Genomic DNA, 12240 nt, shown 5'->3' on the forward strand with positions numbered 1-12240 from the left:
GACACAGAAACCATCACATACAGTGAAGGAGACCGAGACTTAGAGGGAGAGGAGGGCTGTGGTGGGTCCCATGCATGCCGCAAAGGACTGCATCTCAGGGCAGCTATGCAGTGCTCAGCAGGGAATGCCAGAAAGGCATTGGAAGGATTTAAGGGGCATGCCATATGGCCTTCAGAGTTGGAGCAAGTCCAGCTAAGAATTTACTGTTAGATGTTGCCAAGTTTATAGCCCTCGGCTGGAATTCTCTGGAAAACACAAATCACTGAGAGTTGGCTTCTAAAGAGCACCTATAAATGGGAGGAAGAACACCAAAGAATCAAAGATGCCAGAAAAGAAAACAGCCCCTGGGATTTGTGAACAAGTGTTCTTGACAGGGTCCCTCACCTAAGCCATTCTTCCGGCACAATTATCACCCAGAGCGGCTTGTTTCTTGGCACCTAGAACACTCCATCGGGAGCTGTTTCCCTTTTTAACTCAATACTCCCCAAGACTGCTCTGGGGATAACAGCTCCCACTCTTAGGGGGAAAAATATATTTTTAGAGATGGGAGATGACAAAATCATCATCAATAAGCAAGAAAACTCCCAATTAATTTTCTTGAGACACTGTCTTGTGATATATCCTTGTGGATAGGGCTTTCTGAAGCATTTTCTCACCATTTTTTTCTGAAACTATGGCTTTCCAACATTTTTCATTGCACACTCTATTAGTAAAATCATTTTGAACATGCACCACAAATATCTGCGTATTTATTCACTGATGATGTTTATGCAATAGTGTGTGTGTGTGTTGTTTACTGTATTTATAGTGAAAGTTCTAATAGAAGGTGTCCGCTGGAGTGCGGGAATCCCACTAAACAAACACAAGGCAGACAGGGTAAGCATCACAATCCTCAGCTCATGGATTAATAGACTAAGCCTTGGATGGGAAGGGACCTGCCCAGGTCACACAGCCAAAAGTTGCAAAACTGGGGTTAAAACTCATATCCGTACTTTCCAGCTTCTCAGATTCTTCATTCATGTGCCAAATATCCCTTTCTACTCATCAGAATTTGGGAATGGGCCAGTCATATCAGTTTTTGGTGATTTCCACATTATTACCCTGCTTTACCTATTTTATCATTATTGCCTATAGCATAGGGTATGCCATGCGATCAGGGTTCTGCAACTGGCTTCTAAAGAGCACTTACGAATGGGGATGAAGAACATCAAGGAATTAAAGATGCCAGAAAAGCAAATAGCCCCTTGGATTTGAGAACAGGAAACATGCACTTTACATGCCTCATCTCTTTCTGCCCCATCCAGCAAGCAGGGATGACGCGGAGACCTTCCCTGGGTCTCGCCATGCCCAGGAGTTAATGTGTTCTACAATGTATTTGTAGAAAGAAGATGCTGTGTCTAGTAGAAAGAGATGTGATATGATTGACATGGAGTGGCCACTCTTGACACAGGAGACATGGCAATTGTACTTCCCTGTATGAGAATGAGGCCTGAAGGAATGTTGCTTCCCTCAGTCTTTTCTCAGCAGAGGAGTTTTGTAAAACAAACCAAAACAAAACACCAATTCCCTGAAGCGGAATAAAGAAAGAAACTGAAATATCTGGAAACAATGGAAACTGCAAGAGCCAAGAAATGGGCAGCTTAGGGGCCCCAGGAAGTGAGGTGGGATCAGGCAGAGATAGGCTTGGGGCGGAGGATCTGGAAGCTGTTGCTGTTTACAGTCAATGTCCTCTCTCTCTCCAAGAGGTGGCAGGCCACTGCCCAGTGCTGAAGTCACTGTTTAACGAAGGTGGAGCCTGCCTTTACCTGGTACACCCATATAAGGAAAAGCCTGAGGTCAGGAGCAAGCAGACACCACCAGCACTGCTCTTTCTCCAAGACGGCTGGCCATGCTCTCCTCCTCTGCCAGTCTCCTCCACCACTCTCTAATCTGAGAGCCTGTGGAAACTGCCCGTCTCCCCTCCTCCATCAGACGCACCTGCCTCGGAAACAGGTAAGGTGTGCGTGGTCATCTCCCAGAGCTGTGGACCAAGGCAGTCCTCTAAACATTAGTGAGCACGTACAATTTTCTAGAGAGCTTCATGATGTCACTTCTGAGTTCCCACCTCCCAAGGTACATATTCAGTAGCTCTGGAAACTGGGTGTTTTTGATGCAAGTTGTCCAAGGATATGCTTTAAGAAAAACTAGGGCAAAGTGGGAGTTGATTTTCTAAGAGAATCTAATCCAAACTTTGCATAGTTCATGCAAAGAGAGTATTTCTTAATCATTCTGTCACCTTTGATTTCTGATCATTCTAAGTTGTGACCTTGAGGTCTGTGCTCACCATAAGGGACACATTGATGGCAGAAATCATGTCTTCTTTGTGCACTGATGTGTAGTTTCTGATAGATAGCAGGTGCTTAATAAACATTTGCTAAAGGAAAGAATGGGACCTGGGCCCTTTGTTTTCTAATCATCTAGCTTATTAGTTATAGGAATGAAGTTGACAACTCTGGGTTAACCACAAAAGACAGATCATTACAACTTCAGAGATTCAGGAGGTTCCTATATGCCTCTAGTGGTGTCATGGTCACACATATGTGTCTCTGTAATTGCTAAAGTTGTGTAGTCTTTGAGATGTGATGCTGTTCTCCAGGAGACAGTTCCAGCTGCTCAGCTTGGACCCAAGTTAACCAGATTAGAATAAATGCAGATATTTTCCCTCTATAGTTAACAGTTGGGTCATGAACTACTGACTGTCCCATTTGTCCTGGGTCGCAAACACAACTTTGTTTACCCCCAAGTGGCATTAACTAGACTTTCAATCAGATTATCCTCCTGAATTTTTTCACCTTTGTACCAACCTTGACATAAGTGTTGTGGGTTTTTGTTGTTGTTGTTGTTGTTGTTATTTTGAAGGTTGGAGGAGTGACAGCTAAAGGAAGGCTTACTTATTAGTAGATTGGTTGATGGAAATGTAATAATCTACCAACTGTGTAATAGGCAAAAGGTATATGTAGCATGAGTTCATTATCCCAATTTGTAGATGGAAAAAGTGAGGGACCTGGTGAGTGACTTGCTGCTAAAGTTTATACCAGATGCAAATGACAGAGCTGGAGTTCTGCTGTGTCTGGTAGGTACCCCGTCTTGTCCCCTAGTTATTTGGTTGTATTCAGTTACCCTCTTGAAAGAACACCTTAGAAGAAAAGATGCTATGAAGAAATGCACACATTAGGCCAAGCACTGTGACTCACACCTGTAATCTCAATACTTTGGGAGGCCAAGGTGGACAGATTGCTTGATCCCAGGAGTTCAAGACCAGCCTGGGCAACATGGTGAAACCCTGTCTCTACAAAAATAAATTTAAAATTGGGGGTCTGGGAAAAAATATTAGCTACATGTGGTGGTGCACACCTGTAGTCCCAGCTATTGGAGGCAGGGGGAGGGGTCCATGGTTGAGGTGAAAGGATCGCTTGAGCCCAGGAGGTTGAGGCTTCAGTGAGCTATGATCATGCCACTGCACTCCAGCCTGAGTGACAGAGCGAGACCCTGTCTCAAAAAAAAAAAAAAAGACCAACCTACTGGCCCTGAGTCTCACTCCATATCAAGCGTTGTGCTTGATGCTTCCATATGGTGAGCTGTGTGATTTGGGGCATGCTCCTTAACCTCTTGGGGGTCCCAGTTTCCTCATCGCTAAAACATGGTAGCAACAGTAATCTACCCCAAAAGATCAGTGAAAGGATCAGATGAGATCGTATATGGAAAGCACTTAGCAGTACTTGAGCACATGGCAAGTGCTGAAGATATTTTAGTCATTATTGTTGACATTATTTTAGCCTGGGTTCTCTATAAAACAAAGCCTGAGGCAAAGCTTAAGTGCTACTTTAGCACTTAAGGTAAGACACCAGGGGAGTGAGAGTCAGGGAAGTGGGAAATGGGAGGAGAAAAAGGGGAAGCAGTGAGGGATGATGTGCCACCACCTGGCGTCTCTTCACAAAGAGACATGGCCTGCCACTTGGCCAAAGCAGGGCCCCTCTGGACTGGTGTTGCAGATGCATTGTGCCTTGGAAGAGTCCATCTGAGCAAGGGTAGAGAGGACATTTGTATGTTGGCTCACTCTGTCTCCTCTCTTATTGTTCAAAGCTTGCCCTATGGGGAGTTAACTGTCCTGCACTTCCAGCTTGTGTCTTCTGAGCCCCGTGGCAGCCACTGGGAAAACTAGATCTAATTGCTAGAGGCTTGGCACCTCATCTGAGTCCAGAAGTGGTCAGAACAGCCACTTCTTTGGCTGGAGTAAAAAAAGGACCAAGAGTCCTAGAGACAGGTTGAGGCTAAGAGAACCTGAGATGGCACCTAAGAAAGGTTTAATAAAGACTGAATTATCATTAATATCTACTGAACACTGCGTACAGCACTAATGTTCCTGCCTAGACGTCACCTCTTTCTCCCATGAGAAAACCATAAAGGGGACCTTGGATAGGCTGGTCCATTCCATCTCTCCTCAAGGTTTGGAAGAAGTCAGGTTGAGGGCATCCTAACTCTCTCAGAACGTCCATGGTGGAACATGCCACTGATAGACAGCAAGGAAGTCCACAGCCATGCAAAAGATCAGAGCAGAATCAAGAGGAGGTGTTGATTTTCTACCACCCTTGGGACTCTGTCTTTTGGTCAAGTGTTTCCTAAAGCATGGTATACATGGAACACTAATTTTGGGGGCTGCTGCTGGGGGCTTCTTGATATAAAGCATTTATGATCAAATATTTAGATGAATGTTGCCTCCTACTCTTCCCTCCTCAGAGAGTTATGATTCCAATTTACTTAAAAAGGCTCTGTTCATGCCTGTAATCCCAGCACTTTGGGAGGCGGAGGCGGGCGGATTGCCTGAGGTCAGGAGTTTGAGGCCAGTCTGACCAACATGGTGAAACCCTGTCTCTACCAAAAATACAAAAAAATTAGCCGGGCATGGTGGCATGCGCCTGTAATCCCAGCTCTACTTGGGAGGCTGAGGCAGGGGAATTGCACGAACCAGGGAGGTGGAGGTTGCAGTGAGCCGAGGTTGCGCCACTGCACTCCAGCCTCGGTGACAGAGTGAGACTCCATCTCAAAACAAACAAAACAGGCTCTGAGAAAGCCAAAACAAAGGAACCAGTTTAACTGAGTGCACCAGAGCTTCCCATACTGAACTCCAGTTGGAAATACAGCTTTGGACCATGTGTTCATGGGCTCAGTCTCTTTTGTCTTGATTCCTGAATTCTTAGGGCACTCTTCTCCACTATGCACTACTTTTTGCTTTGCACAAACCCTGTTGAATAAAAAACTCTGCAGTACAAGGGAAGACTGTGTGGTGCATGAGAAGCTTTTACCAATCTGCAGAGCTCATTCTCCCAGGAAACAACCAGGAAAGCTCAGCCAAGCCTTAAGCCCGTTTCCTCGTCTCAATAATAAAGAGAGGTGAACAAGGCGATCCCCAAGGGGTCTCCCAGCCTCTTGCAATCCATGATACTCATGTTGAAAGGCAGCTAAAGGTCACCTCGTCTACCTCTTGTGTTGCCTCAGAGACATATTATTTAGCGAATAAAGAGATCCAAATTGTTAAGACATGTTGTAGGGGTATGAAGTGGAGGTTTGCCCACTGCCACCCTCTCTGGTGAGTTGAACATGAGATGGGACATGTACCATGTCCCACAGTAGTGGCCGGGGCGATGAGCTGCCTCTAAGGACTTGGGCTGGAGGACAGCCAGGGCTCTAGGGTTAACATCCTCACTTTGGCCAAGTAAGTCCTGAGGGACCTTTAAAATTGGGAGTAGCCAGGAGGTTTATTTCCTTTCCCTCTGAAAGAATGGTGCCTCTGGCAGCACTCTGCCCTCTGATCTCCACTGGTCAGCCCTGCCATGTCCGCCTCCCATGCCTGTGGACCAGGTCTGACCAGCATCTCCCATGCAGCTCAGAGGACTGAGCCAGACCCTGTCCCAGCCTGCAGACCAGAGACACAGAGGGGCGCTGTCTCCCATCACAGCCACACACCTGCCTTCGGGAGATGTGCCCAGTGGCGCACTAGAGACCACTGGTTCTCAAGGATCTGAAGCCAGAGGGGTGATGGAGAGATGACAGGAAACGTTGCCCCTGTTCTCCTCGCCAAACATTCTCTTTTCTCCCCACTCTAATCCTTAACCAGACGTGGCTGCCAACCAGCTGAACTACATATACCATTAAGCCCCACCTCAGAAAACTCTAGCTTTCTGCAGGAACTTAAGATACAGTCAGATGGCATGGCCCTGGGGGAGATGAGGGCAGAGGCTTTCTGCAGGGGCTGGCTCCTGGGACTCTACCCAGCAGACCACCACAAGCATGTTCCGTCAACCCAGGGGCTGTCCTGAGCCAGTGCTGCCATCCCCTCAGACCTGTCCTCAAGCCTTCTTCCTCAGCCAGGTCACCTGCCCTAGGTGGGCGTGGGGATTCCTCACAGCTCCCTGCCTGTTCTGGAACATAGGCCAGACAGCAAGAGGGGCGGAGGTCTCCTGGGACTGCATCTACCTCTCTTTTCAGGCATAGGCTCCCAGGCCTGCACCCCCTGCCCCAGGTCCTGTCCTTCCCACCATCTCCCCAGTGGGCCCTGCATGAGCTGGTTTTTAGGCCATTTCTGCTCCTCTCTCTTTCCTCTGTCTTTCCTTCTTGCCCTCAGCCCTTGCCTTCAGAAGCTCTGGCTCTCCCCGTTTCTTAGGTCTGGAGAGAGAAAGAATGACAGAAGGAACAAGGGAAACCTCAGAGGTCTAACCACCACCCTCCCCAGGCTGCCTTTCTCTGCTTCACTCAATCATTTAGACACATTTACATTCACATTTACACACACACACACACACACACACACACACACACACATTCTAAGCTCCTTCTTTTTCATGTTGCTTTTTGACATATTTAATATAGAAAGTTCTTGTTTTTGAAAAACATTTCTCCTCCCACTGGTCCATACCGTGACCCCAGAGATGGGACCCCCATCTGCTTGGATGGAAGCTTGCTCCAGAACAAGAAGGTTGACCTGGGCCTTCCTGGGGACCTTCATCGTGTGTCTCTGAGCACCTGGTCAGAAAAGGGAATGGCTCCCTTAGTTAACGTGCTTGGCCACTGGTACTACTGGATCTGTCTCCAACCCCCCGCCACCCCCCCACCAGAGCTCCCAGTCCAGGGCTCAGCCCACTCGCCTCTGCAGCCTCCACAGGTCAGGCCTGAGAGACCCAGAATGGCCAGGCACAGACTGGGATGCCCAGGTAACCTGGCCAGGGGTCCAACAGCTGGCTCCACTGTCCTTTCTCTCTCCACTGTGTTGTGGCTAGAGGCAGCGCAGGGAGTGGTGGTCTTTAAAAAGCTCCATCTGAGAGTCACAGCATCTGCATTACTTGTTTTCCAGCCATGCCTTGAGAATTCACATCTTGAGGGATAAGAAAACAGGGTAATATTTGGACACAATTCTGGTGCGCCGTCAATGCTGGGCTGGCGTGAGAATCCCTTATCCTGGTGGGCTTCGTCCTCCCTGCGTCTGGGCCATCTCATTCCTCCCACTCTTTTCCTCAGTCTGCATCCCTGCTGACTGGCTGTCCCTGGCTCCCTTTCTGTCACCCAGCCAGTCTTTGACTTTCTCTTTGTGTGGTTGATGTCTTGGCCTCTGCCTCATCCATTTTTCCATTTTCTTCTTCTTCTTTTTTTTTTTTTTAAGATGGAGTCTCCCTCTGTCACCCAGGCTGGAGTGCAATGGCATGATCTCGGCTCACTGCAACCTCTGCCTCCCGGGTTCAGGTGTTTCTCCAGCCTCAGCCTCCTGAGTAGCTGGGATTACAGGTGCACACCACCACGCCCAACTAGTTTTTGTATTTTTAGGGTTTCACCATGTTGGGCAGGCTGGTCTCAAACTCCTGACCTCGTGATCCACCCGTCTCACCCTCCCAAAGTGCTGGGATTACAATCGTGAGCCACTGTGCCTGGCACTCACCCATTTTCTGTTTCTCTTTGTCCATTTAAATGAAAAAGCCTAAGAAGATAGGCTGAGGGAAATCTTTTAAGAATAAACGGATTATATAAATGTGGCCTCAACTTCCAAAGAACCTTAAAAAAAAAAGAAAGGAAAAAGACCCCAAACCTAGCCTTTTGTGGTTCAAGCCTTTGGGAAGTGAGCAGGCCTGGAGCCGAGGGTCTGCCTGGGGAGTATTCGTCTGAAACAGCGGCTCTCAAGACCCTGCATTTTAACTTGGTACCTGGCAGGCCCCAACTTCCTAAGTCCACCAAATTTGTATTTGTTTCAGAAAAAATTTGAATTATCTAAATGAGAAGTGCATCTCTTCTTCAAGGATGAAAAAAGAAAAAAACCATGCCGAGAAATCTAAGCACAGATTAAATATTACACAGTGTTTCTGAGACCCATGTAGTTTTAGTTCCCAGAAAAAAGAATGCTCTACCTCATCCTTAGAATATAGTTGAGTCTACTCAACCCTATCATAATTGAATGACACCTATCAAATACTCTAGGGAGGGGAAAGGAGGAGATTTCCATGCAAAGACAAGTTTCTTTTTTGTGTGTATTGGCACAAACCTAAACTTAATTGAAAGGAATAATACATTCTGTGGGTTCCTATTTTATTGTCTAACAGTATCATTGAGGCTACATAAGAACCTGTCGTCTCAGTTCCAGAAATACAGAATCTTATAGTAGAAAAGCACTTGGAAGAGCGAGACCAACCTCCTTAGTATTCCAAGTTGGGAGACCGAGGCTAGGGGAGGGAGCGATGTGCCCAAGGCCCATAGAGTTTAGTGGAGCTGCACAGATTCTTTCTGTCAGGCAAACCTTCTCTTGGTTACCCCCAGGGTCTCCTGAGAAGGACCCATCAGCAGAGCTCTCTGAGCTTCCTTGCGCTATGATTCAGGAAAAGGCTGGGTCCACACAGCAAGGGCAGTAGGGAGAGAAGAGGCTGGGGTTGCCCTGCCTGTGGAACCTCAGTAAGTCGCTTCTGCTTTCTGCCTGTCTTGCACCAAGCTGTTGATCTCTTTGGCAGTCAGCTACAGTGCTGAACCCAGAGTCACTGTCAGGCAATAGAGAGGTCTGTTCTGTTCTGGGCACTTACTTCTCTGGCACCTGTTCCAGGTCTACGTAGCTTTCTTTCTTTTTTTTTTGAGATGGAGTCTCACTCTGTAGCCCAGGCTGGAGTGCAATGGTGCAATCTTGGCTCACTGCAAGCTCTGCCTCCCGGGTTCACGCCATTCTCCTGCCTCAGTCTCCCGAGTAGCTGGGACTTCAGGCGCCCGCCACCACACCTGGCTAATTTTTTTGTATTTTTAGTAAAGACGGGGTTTCACCGTGTTAGCCAGGATGGTCTTGATCTCCTGACCTCGTGATCCGCCCGCCTTGGCCTCCCAAAGTGCTGGGATTACAGGAGTGAGCCACTGCGCCCGGCCCTATGTAGCTTTCTACATCTGAAGACACGAGAGAGGTTTCTTTCATTTCATTTCATGGCCTCTTCCCTGGCCCTTGGTGGATCAGAGGTTATCTCAGAGGATGAGAAACACTAGCTTACCTGTGCCCCTCTCAGCCCTGATTAGGCATAAAGTAGGATGCCCTTGGCAGGGACAGAGGCATGCTTTGCTCACAGGCCAGATCACCCCAGCTTTGAAGCTGGGGGCAGGACAGGAGTCAAGCCCAAGTGCTGCCTAAACTTCTCCTGTTTCACCTTGAGCCCCACTTTCCCCTTCTGCAAAGTGAGCCCCACATAGTCTTCCTCTGAGGTCTGCCTTTCTGGGGGCCACCGATCCCACCATGGTGTTCAGGCCACACATGCATGGAAACTTACTGAGATGATTCTGAAGTGCAGAGTGGCTCAGGGACAGCACTGATCTGGCAGTTAAGTTCCATCTTCAAACCCAATGTTTAAGCTCATTCTCACACTTAAACCATCTCATATAAGCTCTCTTTGAGAAATACTCACATGTTCTCCCAACTTGCTGTAGATTTGTATACACACCAAATTTTCTGTCTTCTTTCCTCTCTCCCACCCCCTCTCTCCTCCTCCTCCTTCCTTTTCCCCCTCTCTGTCTTCCTTCCTCCTTCCTACCCCCTTCCTTTGCTCTCTTCTCTCTCTCTGCTTCACTCTCTCTCTGTCTCCCTCTCTCTCCTCAAAGCCCTGAGGTATGCCAAAGTGGTATATAGCTGAAAGTGGTTTGCACATCTTTTTCCCACCAGAGAGCAGTTAAGTGCCTATTTTCTCCACTCGGGTAGCTAAATTATTCTCGATGTGTTAAACAGTGTAATTAAACACACACATACACACACAAGTGCACAGGCCCCTTCCCCCACCCTTCCTTGTTCCTTGTCAGCAGAGAGAGTGTCAGCCCCAGCCTTCAAGCTCTGTTAGTTTTAATTTGAGCTGTGGAATTAGTAATGGGTTTTGCTGGAACACTGTTGTGGGAAATAGATTGCTCCTCGTGCAGGGTTTGGGCACCATGTCAAATGAGTATTTGTTAAGGGGAAAACCGTCCCCTGTCGTGTTCTGCTGCATTACATCAGATTTATTTCCATTGTTCTGAAAAACACCAGCCAGGAGAGGGCCACATGCAGCACTCCTGGGCAGGAAACCATTGAATGCAGCTTCCTGTTTCTTAGCTGATTGAAAACAAAATGCAAACAAAATTACCCTTTGTTGCTGGGATATGCTAGGAGCATCCTGCGGACAGGGACGCCAGAGCAACCTGTCACTGGGGCAGGGAGGTGATCTCGTCACTGGCAGAAAGTCACTGAGTGGTTTAGTGCCCAAAATATGACACTGAAGAAAAGCAGAGAGAGAGCTCAGTAGGTTGAAGTTGGAAGGGATCTGCCCAATCCAAAGGCTCTTCTGGGCCCCCGTGTAGAGTCATCCAGCCTCTGCTCAACCATTTCCACCCAAGAGTGCTCACGGCCTTCCTTGTTCTGTGGTAATTCATGTCATTAGAAGTTCTCTTCTTCAGTACCATCCAATAAGGCTGCATGTGAATATTTACATTTAAATGCAAATTGTTTAAAATTGAATAAAAATTAAAATCCAGTCCCTGAATTGCACTAGCCATCTTTCAAGTGCTCAATAGCTACATATGGCGAGTGGCCACTGTATTAGACAGCACAGATATAGAACACTTCCATCATTGCAGAGAGTCTAATCAAAATCACTCTTCCCCAAATTTCTGACTCCTTCCACCCTCTGAACTGCACAGATCACGTGTTCTTCCTTTGCGTTCATATCCTTTCCACTGGACATGTGTTTGGCCTCAGAGACACCTGGCCATCATGTAGGACAGGGTAAGCAGAGGAGGAAAAAGCCCCCTGGGACGGGATAGAGGCTGTGGGACACTGGCCCAGCTGGAGATGCTGACAGATAGCTTGGTCTACAGCATGGCTTAGGGCCAGAGGCAAGGGTGCACCCAGTGTTTCTGTCAGGCAGGTGGAGGAGGTGACAGTCTCAATGCATGGAAAGAACACAACTCTGGAACCTGGAGAGACCTGAGGTTGGGAGTTCAGAGGTGACTGGCAGGTGCCTGGTATGCCCACCAGCTGGTACAGGGTTGTAGTTACTGGGCTCAAGTTCAGGGCCAGGCAGGACACTCAAGGAGTTGCTGATAGCATAATGGACACAAGCTTTTACTATGTGCCACGCCAAGCCCTTTACAAGAATCTTCTCAATTAATATCCGTCTGGTGCTATGAGGCTGGTTTTATTACCTCCACCTCCCGTCCACTTTATAGGTAAGGAAAGGAGGCTCAGAGATATTAAGAGTATTGGCCAAGATCATTCAGTCAGTAAGAGACAGCTGGATTCAAACCCAAGTTTCAACCTGATTCTATGTGCCTGTGAGCACTGTTCCATGCTGCTTCTTTTTCCTTTTTCCTTAAGACACAAGGCAGAGTTCAGTTTTCTGAACTAGAGCATAATATTGGCGGTAGGGAAACTTAGGTGTTGGGAGTACAGTTGTGGGGCCAGAGGTGGTTAAGTATCTGCTCTCTTGGAGCAGGATTATTCTGAAGGGAGGGGGACCTGGGCTGCAGGGGCTGAGTCTGAGGATCACTGTAGGCCCCTCAGTTGGCCTTCTTCCCAGTAAACCTCTCTAGATCTCCGACTCTTCCTCCCAGGAAGGGATTTCCAGGCTTCCTGTCTATTTAGCTGGACTGCCTCCCACCCGTATGGCACATTTTTGCCAATATGAAAATTTGCCACCTCTTTCAGGTGGATATAACTGCATGCCAGGAGAC

At 47.8% G+C, this 12240-nt stretch overlaps 1 protein-coding gene across 1 annotated transcript in view; it reads left to right on the forward strand.

The window, feature by feature from the left end:
- Nucleotides 1-1860: 1860 nt before the first annotated feature.
- CAPN13 (calpain 13) overlaps nt 1861-12240 on the forward strand; it is an 84878-nt gene continuing 74498 nt past the window's right edge. The window contains exon 1 of the mRNA XM_054475334.2: nt 1861-1992. The gene's annotated coding sequence lies outside the window, so the exon portion shown is untranslated. The remainder of the gene's footprint in view (nt 1993-12240) is intronic.

Source organism: Pongo pygmaeus, chromosome 12 (genome assembly GCF_028885625.2).
Source record: "Pongo pygmaeus isolate AG05252 chromosome 12, NHGRI_mPonPyg2-v2.0_pri, whole genome shotgun sequence".
Classification (NCBI taxonomy): domain Eukaryota; kingdom Metazoa; phylum Chordata; class Mammalia; order Primates; family Hominidae; genus Pongo; species Pongo pygmaeus.